At 40.2% G+C, this 16,833-nt stretch overlaps 1 long non-coding RNA gene across 1 annotated transcript; it reads left to right on the forward strand.

The window, feature by feature from the left end:
• Positions 1-876: 876 nt before the first annotated feature.
• LOC110082128 (uncharacterized) lies at positions 877-9,772 on the forward strand. Its single transcript, XR_002301085.3, has 4 exons — positions 877-1,066; positions 3,544-3,695; positions 8,750-8,850; positions 9,447-9,772. It is a non-coding gene; the product is annotated as an uncharacterized LOC110082128 (long non-coding RNA).
• Positions 9,773-16,833: the final 7,061 nt, after the last annotated feature.

The following is a 16,833-nucleotide window of genomic DNA, read 5'->3' on the forward strand; positions in this document are numbered from 1 at the left end:
TTATTTGCCCCCCACCCTAGCTACAGTCCTGTGCTCACTCCTCTGCTCCTTTATGGGGGCAAGGCCAGGGCTCGGCACCTGCCAGTTTGCATTTTTTGCCCTCAAAGCATAGGTTGCAGAATTAAGCCTGCTTCCTGAAAATTGTGTTTAACCGGAGTGGGCCCTGGGACGAGGACGAGCTGCCACGTGGCCCAAGCCGCCTCCCGTGACCCATCAAGCAGCAAGTAGAGCCACGTTGCAGCGTCCAGCGCTCTCTTAGGCTGCGGGCATTGCCGTGTGCCTGAGCAGTGGGAAAAGGTATATATAAAAAGCTTATGGTAGGAACCGAAACTGCGCCAGAGGAATGGATTTACTGCATTTACGGAATGCTGCCAGGACTTCATTTGCCGCTGAAATAACAACTCTAGAGACTTGAGGCGTGTGGCGGAGAGGGGGGGTCGGCCAGTTTTCCTCTCCTTTTAAGTTTCTTCTTTTCTTCTCCCCATCCCCTAGACTCCTTCAACCCCCCCCCCCCTTTGTATGTGTTTTTGTAACGAAGACACCAGCGTTAGCCCCGTCTCCCGCTCGCTTTGGCGGGAAGAATTGGATCTAAAGGGCGCGTGTCCTCCTAGCTGAATCTGCCTTCCTTCCCCCCCCCCAGCCCCGATTCTTTTCGCGGTGAATTGGGGGCTGTAAGGTTTGGTATATGAGCATGTGAGTGTGTATGAAGGGAGAGTTACGTTTCCAGCCTCGCCAGTGAAATGATTTTTCCTCAGGGATTTGAGTTCTGGGGACAGCCCACTTCCCCTCGGGATTCCGTCAGCTGTGCGTCCTACTTCCTGCCGAAAGGCCGGCGCCTTGGAGTGAAACGGGGGGTGGGGGGGAATGTGCCGAGCGGACAGGGCGCCCGCCTTCACAGCCCAGCTATTATTCTTCGGAGGGCGAAGAGGAGGAGCTCAGCCTCCCCAGTTCGCCGAGGGGGTGTGTGTGTATGTCTGTCTGTCTTAGGGGGTGGCAAAGCGTGTGTGTGCGGCGGTTTTTCCCCGGCGGGTGCCTTTTCCTTGCGCACCTTCTCCTGGAAGGACAGGTCAGTGAAGGCGGGAGCCGCCAGAGTCGCCTGGCGTTGGCCGGGGGTGTGTGTGCATTCTTACTGTTTCTAGCATGGTAATATTGCCTTTTAATAACGTAATCCGCCTTGAGACCTTTTCAAGGAGAAATATTTTAAATAAATAAATAAATAAATGATCAGTTTTAGGACTGGCACGCTGGTATCAGCTGCAGGCATTTCTCGGTGACCTGATGGCACGTCGTTACCTGGAAGTAACGGGATGGCAGAGGTGAGGGTCTCATACGCAGATACGTTTCTGCGGACGCGTGGCTCCCCTCTTGCGTCCCCTAAACTTGCAGTTTAGGTTCTCCTTAGTGACTGATTACGAAGGACGAGGGTTCATGTTCTTTTCCAAGTCCAGTTTTGAGCACGAAAAATAGTCTTTTTATTGTCACTTGCCCTTCACAAACGTGAGAACAGTTTTCGAGAGCTGTCTCCTGACTCAGCCAAGCTGCCTTATCGAAGGCAAGGGCATGCATAGCAAACAGAGCTACGTACTTGCAAATCAAGTGGGAGTTTGAAAAGTTGCTAGTCTATTCCATACTGTTTGTTTTAAAGTCATTTGAGACCCAAAGCATTCAATCAGTTATTGAGAAAGGCATATTGTAGGTATGTACATTGAGCCCTTTTTGCCTCACCATAAGTTCTGTGTCAATTGATGTGTGAAACCTATGATTGAAGGCCTGATGCAAAAGAGCCAACATTAGGGACTGTGGAGGACATTTACTGTACACCAAAAAGGATGGTGTAAAATTGAGAGTCAGTCTCATGTTATCAAAAGGGCTTGTGGCAGCATATAATATTTTGTGCTTGTTATGAAACTATTTTACATGAACCACACCATGGCACTGGATCCTTACAATACCAGGCTGTTGTCCCTTTTGCAGTCTTACTATCTGAGACTGTTTTAACTGAGGCCGCCAGTTAAACCTGGTTGCTCCCAGAATTCAAAGAAGGGCTCACAAGGGAGCCATTTTGTATATACAGTACAGTAGTTAATCTAATGTTGCTTTGGCAGTGTATGAAGTTCTGCAAGATTGCACTGAACACACTCTCTTGTTTGACAGTACAATGACACTTCCATATCAATGCTGATATTGCCATGGAAAAAGGTTTGGTCTGATAATCTAGGTAAACCTAAAATCATAGTCCAATATGGCTAAAAACGGTGAAATAACAATTGCGTATCTGAAACACTGATTTAGTAGAAATGTTACAAAAAGATGCTAATTTAAAAGCTAGGTTAATTTATTATGGTAAAACCATAACACTAAATTCTAAGCTATTATAATAATCATAAAAGGGACGTGGTGCTGCTGCGAGTTAAACAGCAGAAGCCTCTGTGCTGCAAGGTCAGAAGACCTGCAGTCATCAGATTGAATCCACGCGACGGAGTGAGCCCCTGTCGCTTGTCCCAGATCCTGCCAACCTAGCAGTTTGAAAGCATGTAAAAATGCGTACCACCACGGTGGGAAGGTAATGCCGTTCTGTGTCTAATCATGCTAGCCACGTGACCACAGAAGATTGTCTTCGGACAAACGTTAGCTTTATGGGTTGGAAACGGAGATGAGCACCGCCCCCTAAAGTCGTACACGACTGGACAAATTGTCAAGGGGAATCTTTACCTTTACCTTATAATAATAATCTCTTTATAACATTGTACTGCATATATGCAAACAGTAGGCAAGGGAACTTGGAAAGTTCTTTCCGGCTTGTATCCCAGATCATTAGGAAAAGACTGGAAAGTTATAATTTTTGTTCAAAATCAGATTAGACAAACATCTTGACATTTTATCAAATGAATTAAAAGGAAATTTAGCAACTTGAAAAATTAAAGCTGTTGTGAGGCGTGGTTAAGAACCTTAAATCAAGTGTACATCCATAGCCAAACTCTTATAGCAGTGGAAGTAGGGACCTCCACATTCAGCTCAGCTAGCAGATTTAACACCACTGTAATTTAAAAGGCAGACCAGGAACTAAACAAGGGCATTGTTTGCCTTGTGGAATATTTATTTGTGGTGAAATATTTTCAAAGACTGAATAATCAGCAGACATGATTTATCTGCTCAGTTGACTGACAACTCAGCCCTTAAAGGGTTTGTGGAGGCATTTTATATTGGGGATATCTGAATTATTTCATATGGATCTATATACCCTATTCATTGGCCCAAATCTTCTTACCTAATTATGCTGACATGGCAGAAATGGCTTTAACTTTTGAAGACAAATTGCCTGAAGTTAAGAAATCAATGTTGTCATTATTAGTTGTGTACTGAATTGTACAACACAGTGTGCAACTGATGATATTTACAGTGAATTCTTGGAGCAATCTGCCTCCAAAAAGCATAGTTACACACAAAAAAATTGTCCATTATGTTTTATTGAGGAAAGCTCATGTTTTGTTCTGTTTATCTTCTGATACCTGGTATTTACGATGTTCCATTTGGTTACTGTAGTTTTTGAATGAGCTAAAATACAATACAATACAGTACAATACCCTTTTATTTAAACGGAACTATGCGGATACCAAGAAAGAGCTCCACCCCCATGTACCAACAAGAAGGCCCATGGATTCTCAACACCAGTGGAGCAGGACTGCAACCACTAGGTAATATTTGTACTTTAATTTTACCCCAGTTGGCTAGACCTAGTGGATTTATGAAATTATATACCAGTTCCCAGATGGAGGACATGGTTTTTCTGCATCACCCCTGCTTCCCTGGCCAAGCAGAAGTATGTCTGTTTTGAATAAGAGCCAAATGGAGAGGAGGTGTGCGTGTGTGTGCATGGCCTGTGCCTCCATGTTTGAGGAACTGGAGTGTGAAATCCAACCCACAGGTGCTTCAGCCGTAACTTCAAAACAAAAACTTACTGCTTCCTGCCTTATCTAAGACAGATGTGCCTGGTGAAATTCATCTTGCCAAGAACTTTACATCTAAGAGTAATCTGGCAAATTCCATCATGCCACAAATGTTTGGAATTTTTGGTACAGTGGTGCCTCGCATAGTGATGTTAATCAGTGCGGCAAAAATTGCCACTAACCGAAAACATCGCTATGCGATTTTAAAAACCCCATTGAAACGCACTGAAACCCCTTCAATGTGTTCCAATGGGTTAAAAACTTACCTTTAAGCGAAAATCCTCCATACGGCAGCCATTTTCGCTGCCCGGTAAGTGAGGAATCCGTCCCAAAAAAGAGCGGGCGGCCATTTTTTCCGGCGGCCATTTTGGAACCGCCGATCAGCTGTTGGAACAAATCACTATGTGAAAATCGGTAAGCGAAACAGCTTACCAATCATCACAAAGCGATTTTCCCCATTCAAAACATCGTTATGCGATCGCAAAAACCTAATCACTATGCGATTTTGTCGTTAAATGAGGTGCTCGTTAAGCGAGGCACCACTGTACTTGCTTTGAAGAAGTGGGATTTACCCACAAAAGCTTGCATATTGCATGACTTTGTATTAGTGACCTATAAAGGTATCGGGGACGTGGTGGAGCTGCGCCTTAAACCGCAGAAGCCTCTGGGCTGCAAGATCAGAAGTCCAGCAGCTGTAAGATCGAATCCACGCAACAGAGTGAGCTCCCATCACCTGTTCCAGCTCCTGTCAACCTAAGCAGTTCAAAAGCATGTAAAAATGCAAGTAGATAAATAGGTACCACCATGGTGGGAAGGTAACAGCGTTCTGTGTCTAGTCGCGCAGGCCACGTGACCATGGAAACTGTCTTCGGACAAACGCTGCCTCTACGGCTTGGAGATGGGGATGACTGGACTAAACGTCAAGGAGAACCTTTACCTTTTATAAAGGTATCACCTATTCTTGCACAATATACAAGTTTCATGAAACTGCAGTTGGACTTTCTCCCAGCTAAGTCAGCTAAGCTATATGCAACCATTACATTTTATGGCAGTGAATTCTGTAAGTTAATTAGGCATCATGTATTGTGTTAAACTAAAGGACTTTTTTTTCTTTTCTGTCTCCTGAGCCTCCTACATATGAATTTAATTAACCAACCCTCAGTTCCATTATTTGGAGGAAATGTTTTCTTTGCTCTTCATACTGTTTATAATTTTAAAATTATTGTCAATCATTGCAAATCCCTTCAATGTCAATTTAAAAGCCCTAGTATTAGGTTTTCTGTTGTGTTTTGCAAGATGGGACAGGAACTCTATACAGTATGTGCATTTGTGATTTCCATGATGGCATCAGGATGCTTGGTGCTTTTATTTTCTCTATCCCCTCAACATTCTGAACACTGCTACTTGCTTTCATTAAGATGGAGAATAGAGTATGTGACCCATGTTTTGCTGCAATTCCCAGTATCTGTTACCTAGACGTGGACACAAATCAGAACATCTGTGATTTGTTTTGATTCATGATTCAAGGCAAATGAATCATGAATTATCATTTTTTTCTTGACAAACTGATTCATCAAATCATTTTTTAAGTTTAAAACCCTATAAAATGTCTCCCATCCCAGCACCTAGAGACACGAAATTCGGAGGGAAGCTTTCCCTGACTCTCTTCTAGAAGTTGTGCACATTTGATGAAGTTTGGGTTTCGGACTTCTGAGTTATACATCCACAGTGAGCCCCCACCCAGGAAAGTTCCCCCCAGGCACTTTGAGATACCAAAATTGCAGAGGTTTCTACTAACTGCCCTCTACAGTCCCTCCAAGTTTGGTGAAGACTGGGTTTCAGACTTCCAAGTTATATACTGACAGTGCCCTGGGTTGGGGAAACTCAAACTTCACCAAACTTGGAGAGATTGTAGAGTCAGTAGAAGTTTCTCTGTGATTTTGGTGCCTCTAAGTCCTTAGGGGGGGCTCTTTGCAGGTGTATAACCCAGACAACTGAAACACAATCTTCATCAAACTTGACAGGATTGTAGAGAAGAACAGAGGACGCTTCCCTGCAATTTTGGTGTCTCTAGATGTCCGGGGAGCTGTTTTACAGCCAAACAAATAGATGTATAAAAAATTGCTAAACATTTATTGATTTGCATTAGTTGGGCCATTGATTCATACAAATATGAGTTGACAGATTAGTGATTTTTGAAAGACTTTAGTGATTCATATTTTAATTCATACCCATCTCTACTGTTAACATTTTCTATGCTAGCAAATGTCAATGGGAATGGCAGTAAAATTTGGAGCAGCATAAATTTCTCACCCCTGCTTTATTATCTCTTCCCCTCATTTTCCGGGCTAGCCACAAGAATTTTAGACCCTGCTATTCTAGAATGCAATATCAGGGAGATTTTAAATGTCCAGTTTTAAGATATTCTTCTAGAGCTCTTTACAAATATATAATTAATCCTTATTTTTAAAGTTGTCAGGCATCCCATGTTTTTACTAGCTATTCTCCTTGTGCAGGGCATGGAGGCAATGAAAGTAAAATACCGTATTTTTCGCTCCATAAGACGCACCTTTCCATAAGACGCACCAATTTTTTAGGAGAAGAAAACAGGAAAATATAATCTGTTTTCTTTGCTCCATAAGACGCACAGACTTTCCTCCACCCCTGTTTTGTGAGAAAAAAGTGCGTCTTATGGTGCAAAAAATACGGTATATCTTATTTTAACAGTAAGAAGAACTAATAAAAGGGAAACAGTGAAGTGCTCTCATTTATGTGATTAGAAGTTGAGCAAGTAACGGTGCCTACCTATTGACCAAAATGCATCTTGTAGGCATCCTTCAGCCTCAAGAAACTATGGTAACGTGCTCTGAATAGAGGTCTTGGAATAGCGTCTAGTGTGGCTAAGAAGGCTAATTCGAGAGTTGCATGGTTGCAAAAAAGGAGCAAGGCCAGTTCTTCACTGAGGAGAATTCAATTATTCTGCTTTTGCTAATATGCTCATTTGTGCTTCCTGGAGTATAAGAATCTTCACCAATTCACCTTTCTGACTCACAGAGGAGTCCCTTTTCTTTGTTCATATGATTTAAGCAGGGGTCCCCAACCTTGGGCCTCCAGATGTTCTTGGACTACAACTCCCAGAAGCTTTCGCCACCACCTCTGCTGGCCAGGATTTCTGGGAATTGAAGTCCAAGAACATCTGGAGGCCCAAGATTGGAGTCAGTTTTTTAATGACCTGATACTGAGATCTGGCTTTAAATGGGTAAAATCTGCTTGCTTAGCCAAGTCTCAGAGATCCTTCTGACATCCGTGCTTTGAAATAGGGGGCCACACTCAGAGGCTCTTTCTTTGCCCTGATGACTGGTCAAAATCAGTTCATAAAGATCATTAAACTATTTGGAATTATATCTGTCAGATTTGGTTGTCCCAAGCCCTGTTCAAACATGTCACCTATGTAGACATCAAATAGCCCAGGACAGAGTACAGTTCTGATCCCTTACCACACATACACTCTTGGCTGGAGCTGAATGGTATGAAGTTATATGCTGTACTGGAATCAAAATTTGCTGTTTCATATTTTAAAAAGCAAAAGAGCAAACATGCATTTTATTGAAAAAATAGAGCATAACAAAAAACCAAAACAAAATGAGTATAACAAACCACTTACAAACAAACCAAGCCCCAAATTTTTCAATATAAAATTTCCCCACACACTCATACATTGGGCAAAATCCTGTTGGCATAGGGTGATTCCATTGGCCGTGATCCAGCTGTGATTTTTAACTATTAAAGGCTCTATCCACCCTGCTCCCCCATCCCAAGGCTCCCAAAGATGAGCCCCAAGAAGTCTCAGAACCTGAAATGGGGGGGTGGTGGAGCTTTCCATTTATTTATTTATTGTTTTAATTATTTAATTATTTCTGGCACCTGGTTCTAATTGTCACTGGCATAACTTTGCCAACAGGATTTTGCTCAGTGTGTCATAATGCAAAATGCCACATAGATTACATGCAAAAGTAAGTCAGCATCTGCCAAATGTTTTATACTTAGTATTTTGGATCTTGAAATCCTAAATGACTAAGACCTCTGCAAAAAGCAAACTCTGAAGACTGTGTGTTGGTCTTAATTATGTCTACCAGAATTTCATTCAAGGATTAATTGAGCATTATAGAGGTCAGCACTTACCAGTCTTGTCATGTGCTGCTGTGTCATTGTACAAGACACAAGGCATACACGCTTCACAGCAGATTGCACAGAAACAAATGCATGCTAATACTTTCTCAGTGTGCATCTGACCTCCATACTGCCCTCAGGAGGTCATCTCTGAGATGCCATTACAGCTAGCAGGTATCAATCTCTGCCATGTGTAAATAGTATAAATGACCTTTATAGCTACCCTCTGTTATCTGGACTAGTAGCCAGTAGAAGGGTCACAATTAAACTAAGCAAGTCAAAAGTGAGTAAGAACTTCTGATGGAAGAGAATGAAACAGTCAGTCACTGTTAAATAGCCCTTCCACACAGATGCTGACACTGCAAAAACATCTGCCCTTCTTTGTCTGTTTATCTAGCAGTGAACCTGCCAGATTATGTAACAGTTGCACACTAAAGCCGTTTCTTTCTGACTACAAGTCATGTTGGAGGTAGTATTTTACATATACTCAGTAGCTGTTGTACCACAAATATGAACTAGAAAATCAGCCACCAACTTCTGATTAATCAACCTGTGTTCTGTCACTTACCATTTAAAACGTAACTGTTCATCCTTAGACTTATTTTTCCCTTCCATTCCTCTTGTTTTCTCAGCTATACTAATCAGAACTTGTAGTACTCAAATACAGCCCAACAAGCTCCCAATGTAATTTGGCCTACTGAATACTACTACTGTACTAGAATACTTACTACAGGTAAGTTCTGCTCCTTCCTCAGTTTTTCCCCATGTCCTATATTTAAACTTAAAATTATGTTTAATGTTTGGATAACCTCCACTGCTATTCCATTTGTTCATATTCATATGTGTAAATGTATAAGTGGAATTTGTAGTGAAATGCAGTCTTATAGATGCTAGAAAAATAAATACACATCTTTGATTAAGAATACTCTAAGCCAGTATCCTAGTCAGCTGTTGAACAGAAATTCCCACCAGAACAAAAATTTCCACCACTGTAGTAACGCAGGATGCTTCCTAGATAGCTCAGTGTGTTAGGTACTGGCTGTAGAGCCAAAGATGGGAAGTAGGTACTGGCTGTAGAGCCAAAGATGGGAAGTTTGATTCCCCACTTTGCTTCCTGTGTAGCCTTGGGCAAGCTGCACAGTTCCAAGATACCAACAGAAAAAAGGAATTGTAAACCACTTCTGAGTACGTATTCCTTTGCCTAGAAAACCCTGGAAAGTGTTGCTGTTTCATGCTTATTACACTGGTGGGACATTCTGCTTAGTGGAAGCACAATAGAATATTGGTCTGTATTTTAAATTATTTTAGTCTTGATTTACATCTTTTTAGGCTCTCTTGTCAGCTAAATCACAGAGTTGGAAGAGACTTTCCAGTTTGTATAAGTCAAATTAAATGGTCTTCAAGTATCCTCTGATATGCCCCAAAAATGTCCTGAAGATATACAATGATGATAGAAGAAGCAAAAATGGAAGAATATTCCAAAAGTACAGTATTTCTGAAAGTTTTATGTTATTGGTGTTGTGTTATTAACAGTTAACAAGGTAAAAATATTCAAAAACAGCAGCAAATTTAAGTATTTTTAAGGGAGTATGGAATGTTAGTATTTACCTAGAATATTTTTGTCAAGTGACATTTCCCAATATATTCATTCACAACTCTTTCTTGAAGTTTAATCATCAGTCTGGAAACTCTTTATCAACTGCAGTCCCCCCCCCTTCACCTGCATGTGCAACAGAGCAGCATTTGACATTTGCTTCCAGAAGCTTCTTCTTGGCCTTATTCTGTTTTTCCAAAAAACTTTGAGGCTGTCATGCTATGCAAAGATGACTGTAATAACATAAACCTTTTTACTATTCAGTTCTGCTTGTTGTTTGGAACAATTTGGAAGGCATTACCTGAACACAGCCAGGGTTAGAGCCACTGTAACATCTTGTATACAAGACAAAGTTTTTGCACAGTTATAGCAGTACACTAGTAGTGTCCATTCTGCAGAAAGTTCTCTGGACGTTAACTCTCTAACACTGGAGCAGGGGAAGAGGGCATACATTGCTGGGTGATTCCTTTGTGTTCTAGAAGAAGCAATGTATCTACATGATCCAAAGCCTTTCCATTCCTCAGCCATAGTCCCAGTATGCGGCAGAAATTATGCCAGACCTGGAATTACTTGCAGTGAGAATGAAAGCATTACCCCTGCTTCTTTTTTATATTCCACTGAACTTGCCCCACAAGGGCTTAGGATATTTTGACAGTTCTGAGTCCTAAACAGTCCAAACCAGGTAGGATTGCCTTGTTGGCTGCCCAGGGATAACAATATAAATTGCTTTTCCTCTGTTGACACGCATGACAATAAGATGTTTTCAGGTACTGTATAAGATTTAAGTGCTGGAAATGCAAAGCCCCTTAGGCAGTCCTCCTCCATCCATGAGGGGAAACTATCAATCTCTTCTGAATTATTGGCAGCATATTATGTGGTGTTATAAACAGTATACAGTAATTCATTTCAGTATTAGATTATTATTAGTGCTTTTTAATGAAATAGAAAATAAATTTCCATTATAGAATTAAAATACTGATAATAAATTTAATTTCAGTTAAAATGGCTGAGGGAACCACCCTTGGTTTCATTGGTTCAACTTTTAATCACATTCAGAGAAAAAAAATAGAATACATGTTGCAGTTGTATCAAATAAATGGAATGAGTTTTGCCATGTATTATAATCTACATCTCATCATATACAGTTTAGTTTAATAGCAGTTAATTGATTGATTAATCCATAATAAAAGTAAACAAATAATCTATTTCTTGCTAAATTGTAATTTGGGGAAAACATGTTATCTATATTGACATCATGCCCCACTTGCTGAGAGGCTGTGTTCCTGCTCCCTTGGACAGGTTGAGTCCATGGAGCACATGTTTTTCCGCAGCCCGCATTATGCAGTAGCACGAAATCAGATTATTACTCCATTGATTGAAAACATCCCTGACTGATCAGAGAAAGCTAGACTAGAGTATCTCCTCTCACACAGGGATAGTAAGACATCATACAAGATGGCTGGGTTCTGTCTGGCGATTTGCAAGTTTCAGAAATTTCTTCATACTTGACTCTGTTATTGGTATGGAGGGTTTTGAATTGCTTGTATACTTGTTTGTTTTATGTCTATGTTTGATGTTTTTATGTATTGCAGAGACTATGGATCTGGGCTGTCCACTTCTCTGTGTGATAGGTCTAAGGACTCTAAATAAAGAATTGATTGATTGACTGATTGATATTGACGTCTTGTATTTCACAATTGTTATAAGCTGCCCAGAGACTTTTGGATGGAGTGGGCGGCATATAAGTTAAACAAACAAACAAACAAATATGTCTGTTGCATTTTCTACAAAAGTAGTACTGTACTCTGAAATTTTTAAAATATAAGTATTATTGTGGGTGACAGAAAATGAAGCTCCACAAGGGAAAAGTGCAAGAAAAGAAAGCAGAACTTGAGGACAGGACGGCTAACAGGTCTTGGAACCAAGCAGCACAGGACTCCTTTGGCTTTTACATCTGGCGAGTTAGATGCATCTCCAGATTGCTCACATGGCAAAAATTAGAGCTGCACTGAGATAAAGAAGCTATCAGAATTACGGCTTTATAACCAGGACAGCATTAGATCTTTTCATAATCAAGGAAAAATAATCTGTTCTATTCCTGTTTCTTCTAGCAGTCACTGACTGAAAATCTGGTTCTGCAGAAGTTTCCAAGAGTACAGTATCACTTTACCTATTTTCACCTGCACCACCTTGACACTACCAACCATTCTACAGTTAGTAGATGAGTACTTTCATTTTCTGCAGTAGGTCATATGACCCATAAGACTAAGATCCAGGAAACTGCATTCAGGGACCTTTATATATGTCTAGGGCTCCATTTTGTTGGCTCCAAATGCCAACAAAAAGAGTTGGCATTTGCTGGTGCTGGGAAAATATGGTCCATAAGGAGGACTTTATATAATATTCACCTATACATATATCCAAAATAGTGTGCTCTTGTTTGCTTGTTAACATCCTGGCCCATAGTATAAAGCTTCTAGCAGTCTAAAAACAAATGAATACAAAAACAATTTAAATACGAAATAAGACAAAATCACGAAGAGCATAAATACAACAGAAAACAAGATTCTCAGCAACCTCAGAGTAAAAAAACAAGATTTAAAGCTCAGAGACTGACCCATCTTCAGAAGTAAGATGTTCATGACTGCCATCTTCAAATGCCTGGTGGATGAGTTGCTGAACAGACTTCAATGTAGAGGCTCTTGCCGTAAGGTTTATCTGTGTTGTGGATTGGTGACATGTGCATCCTTCATTGGATACAATCACTAATACTGATCAGTATATTTGTAATAGCAGCTAGTATAGAGCTGCAGTTCCATCTCATGCAAGAAATTATGAAAGATATAATAATGCTGTTATGATATCCATTACAGGACAGCAGACATACAATTCATAATTCATAAACATTATAACTAGTCTTTTTCTTTGCTGAAAAAAGTTAACTCCTACAGAAAGCACCCAATGAATATACAGTGGTGCCTCGCATAGCGAGGTTAATCCGTTCCGGATTAACCATCGCTATGGGAAACATCGCTCAACGGAACAAAAAAACCCATTAAAACGCATTAAACTTGGTTTAATGCGTTCCAATGGGCCCTAAACTTACCGTTGAGCGAAGCTTCTCCATAGGGGCGGCCATTTTGTCAAGTGACATTACAACCGGGAAAAGTTGCAGCAGCCATTTTGGAACCGCCGATCAGCTGTTCTCCCCGGCTTCGTTGTGCGAAAATCGCTAAGCGAATCGCTTACCGATCGTCGCACAGCGAAAAAACGCCATAGGGGCCATCGCTGAGCGAACGCTCCAGCGATGGCCCGGACCCCCTCGCTATGCGAATTCATCGCTCAACGGAGCGATCGCTAAGCGAGGCACCACTGTATAATATTTATGCCATCAGTTCTCATTTAAATAACGTACAGTGGTGCCTTGACTCACGAACATCCCAACATATGACCATTTCGAGTTACGACCAGCTCCAGCCACAAAATTTTGCTTCGACTTGTGACCGGAGCTTCGAGTTACAACCAGAAAAAGGCAGGGGAAAAAGGCGGGGAATTCAAATTGCTAACTATTGGTGGTGAAGAGGCTGCTTCTTTGTAGCTCTTTTGCCCCAGCAGTTAGAGTGTGTGCAATTGGAGGATGCTTCGGACTGCCTGGTAAGGTAAGGTGCTGCTTGCTACTTTTTAAAAACTGTTCTGGGTAGGTTTTGCAGCATGGTTTTGGGCTAGGTGGTGGGATTATGTTTCTATGCTGTGATGGGTCTTGCAGGGTTTGTTCTTTGGTGTTTTTCCTCCCTCCCCATTTCCAATGGGTCTTGCGGGTTTCGTTTGCTTTTTGGGTTTTCCCCCCATTTCCGATGGGTCTTGCAGGGTTTGTTTGCTTTTTGGGGGGTTTCCCCCCATTTCCGATGGGTCTTGCGGGGTTTGTTTGCTTTCTGCTTTTTTTTTTTTTTTTTTTTTTTGCATTTCCGAAGGGTTTTTCACGGTTCGTTTGCTTTTCTTCCCCCCCTCTTTCAGCCAGAATGGATTAATTGCGTTTCTGATGGGTCTTTCTGTGTTTTTGTGAGTTTTTTGGGTGATTTATTTCTTCGGCCGGAACGGATTAATTGCATTTCAATGCATTCCTATTGGAAATGGCGCTTGAACTTACGACCATTTCGAGTTATAACTGGAACCAATTAGGTTTGTAAGTCAAGGCACCACTGTATCTCAGGGGTTCAAAAGCTTTTGTATCCATTATCCCAGCCATCCTACAGAAGCCTTGTAAGGCAGCAAAGTACTCGTCCACATCTGTGCTGATGGTAAAAGAATAATGAATGGAAGCATAGGTTGCTTTATTAGGTTTTGGTTGAAATGAGATTTCATGAACATGGTTTCCAAACTCATGGTTCAGTGTTCTTAGCTACTATATATGCCTATACTATATATGCCTTAGCTACAACAGTGTTTTCTCGAAAATAAGACAGGGTGTCTTATATTAAGTTTTGCTCTTAAAAACACATTAGGGCTTATTTTCAGGGGATGTTTTATTTTTTTAATGTACAACAATCTACATTTATTCAAATACTGTACAATTATGTCAACTTCTGGTTGCTGAACAATGGTAGAGGGTGGGGTTTCACTTAACTGAGGCTTTTTTGGGGGTAGGGCTTATATTATGAACATCCTGAAAAATCATACTAGGTCTTATTTTCAGGTTAGGTCTTATTTTCGGGGAAACAGTATATATATGTGTGCAATTTAAATGTTCTTATTACATTCCCTGTATCACCATCACTACATTTACTATTTTGAGTGCTCTTCGTATTTTCCTTAGTATGAATATGATGAATGAATGTATACACCAGTTTGTTATTTCTGGATAGATCAAATGGACACAGGATAAACTATTAATAGAAAAAAAGAACAACAGTTAAGCATTTAGTGTATCAAACACATTGAAATACTGATTAAAACTCTTCCAACCAATCCATTCTGTGGCATGTTCTCCTTGACATACATTCTTAACCTATATGAGGCAAAGGATAGCTTTTTATTACAAACTGTTTATGTGTGACCAACTTCCCCAAAAAAGTCTGAACACGTTTCAAGAATTAAACATCTATTTTTATAATACTGTTTTTAGATTGAGTTCCTGCATACAGTGTGCAATTATATGCAGAACAAATATGTAGATCCATAATGTCCTTAAATGGCTATTCAGATAACTAATCAGCAGAAGTTCATCACAGTGGCTTTGGAATGGTTCTTTTAAATCATACAGGAAATCAAGTATCCCAGGATCAAAAGCATAGAATGGACACATCATGTATATTTGAAGAAAAGCCAATGCCAACCAGAAAATAAAAAGAATCTGAATTACCACCATTGAAATACCACATCCTACACTTAATATGGTGACGAAGTGGATTTTTAATCCCCCTCATTATAAAATAATGCTATTCCAGAAATCTAGCATAGAGGTGACGATTCAAAATACTATTCAGCATTTTGGTGAAAGATGGTGCCTTGAAGGCAGGTCTCCTCAGATATTCTCACAAGTTACATTAAGAGCATTTTTAATGTAGAATGTTTCAACTGCAAATGTTATAGAGTGAAGCATTTTAATAAACAAAGAAGGGTGGATTTTATATGCTATTTTAATGTGTTTTAACTTATGTAAGCCGCCCCGAGTAGACGTTGTCTAGAGGGGCGGGGTAAAAATTGAATAAATAAATAAATAAATAAATAAATAAATGCTTTTAAAAATCAAACTGATTTAAATAACGTTTTAAATAAAAATGATTTTTTTATTTAAGTTGCCAAAATCCTATTTTTCGAATTTAAATTATGATTTTAAATCAATGTGATTTAAATCAAATCCACCCTGAAACAAATGCATACATAATGGTTAATGCATACATTATGCTATTTAAATTTTATGTAAGTTTCTATAACTACAAATATTTCATGCTTCTTTGGTCAACTGTAAGAGTTAAAGGCAGAAGAGTCTTGCTGGATCAGACCTATCTAGTGCATCATCCTGTTTCCCACAGTGACCAAACAGATGCCTTTGGAAAACCCAGGCACAGGACATGAAGTTAATAATTCTCTCCTGGTGTTTCACAGCAAAGGAATGCTGCCAAGGATCCTAACAGTAGCATATACATCATGACTAGCAGCCATTGATAGTCTTTGCCCTCCATTAATTTTCCACCAAGAAATAAAAGCTTACATGTGAATTACATCCTGTTAAGTGTCAAACATGTTGATAAGGAACAACTGTCTGTTCTTGATAATAATCTTAGTTGATTGGTCCTAAAAGCTATTTTAATAGTTCATCAGCAAGTACACTTTTCTATCGGTTATGATGGTAGGTAAGCCAACAGAACTGTGGTAACTCTGAACTGTTTCTAAGCTTACACTTTACATTCTGTTACAGAGAAGGAAATGTTCTACATCAGTCACTCTATATCCATCACCTTTATATCAGGAGATTTTCTGCATAAGCCAAATGCCATGAAGGGCATTAGAATACTGCAAACCTTCTGACACCACATATCCATTATGTACTTTCTATGTATTTAAATCTTTGATTGCTCAAATGTCTTTGAGAAGCTGTAGTTCATAGCTGCAAGGAATTCTGCTGATTTTCAAAAAAAAGAAAACAATGACTATCCAACTGCACAGGAAAACCTTGTTTAGGTAGGTCTTTGGCAGCTAATTGATATTGCTTAGGCAAGCTTTTGACAGTAGGAACTTTTGACAAGATGTTGCACACACTTCCACTGATAATTTGCCATTTTAAAAACCGAATACTTGGGAAAAGATTTTAAACTGTATTACTGTATTTTTCGCTCCATAAGATGCACTTCCCCCCCCAATAGAGGGGGAGAAAGTATGTGCGTCTTATGGAGTAAATACAGTTAAAAAAAAAGGGTTCAGCCACCACCACCCAGAAGCCTCCCACTGCCATGTTGGGAGGCTCCGAACTGGCAACAGAGACTGCTTGTTTGGACCTCACCATTCTGTACTGCTGGTTTTCCAGGATCTGCTTCCTGCAGCCTACCTGGAAAACCAGCAAGGCCAATAGCAGTAGGCAATGAAAATAGGCAAGGACCAAAGGGAAAAAAAAGAGTGATTCTA

Source organism: Pogona vitticeps, chromosome 4 (genome assembly GCF_051106095.1).
Source record: "Pogona vitticeps strain Pit_001003342236 chromosome 4, PviZW2.1, whole genome shotgun sequence".
Taxonomy (NCBI): domain Eukaryota; kingdom Metazoa; phylum Chordata; class Lepidosauria; order Squamata; family Agamidae; genus Pogona; species Pogona vitticeps.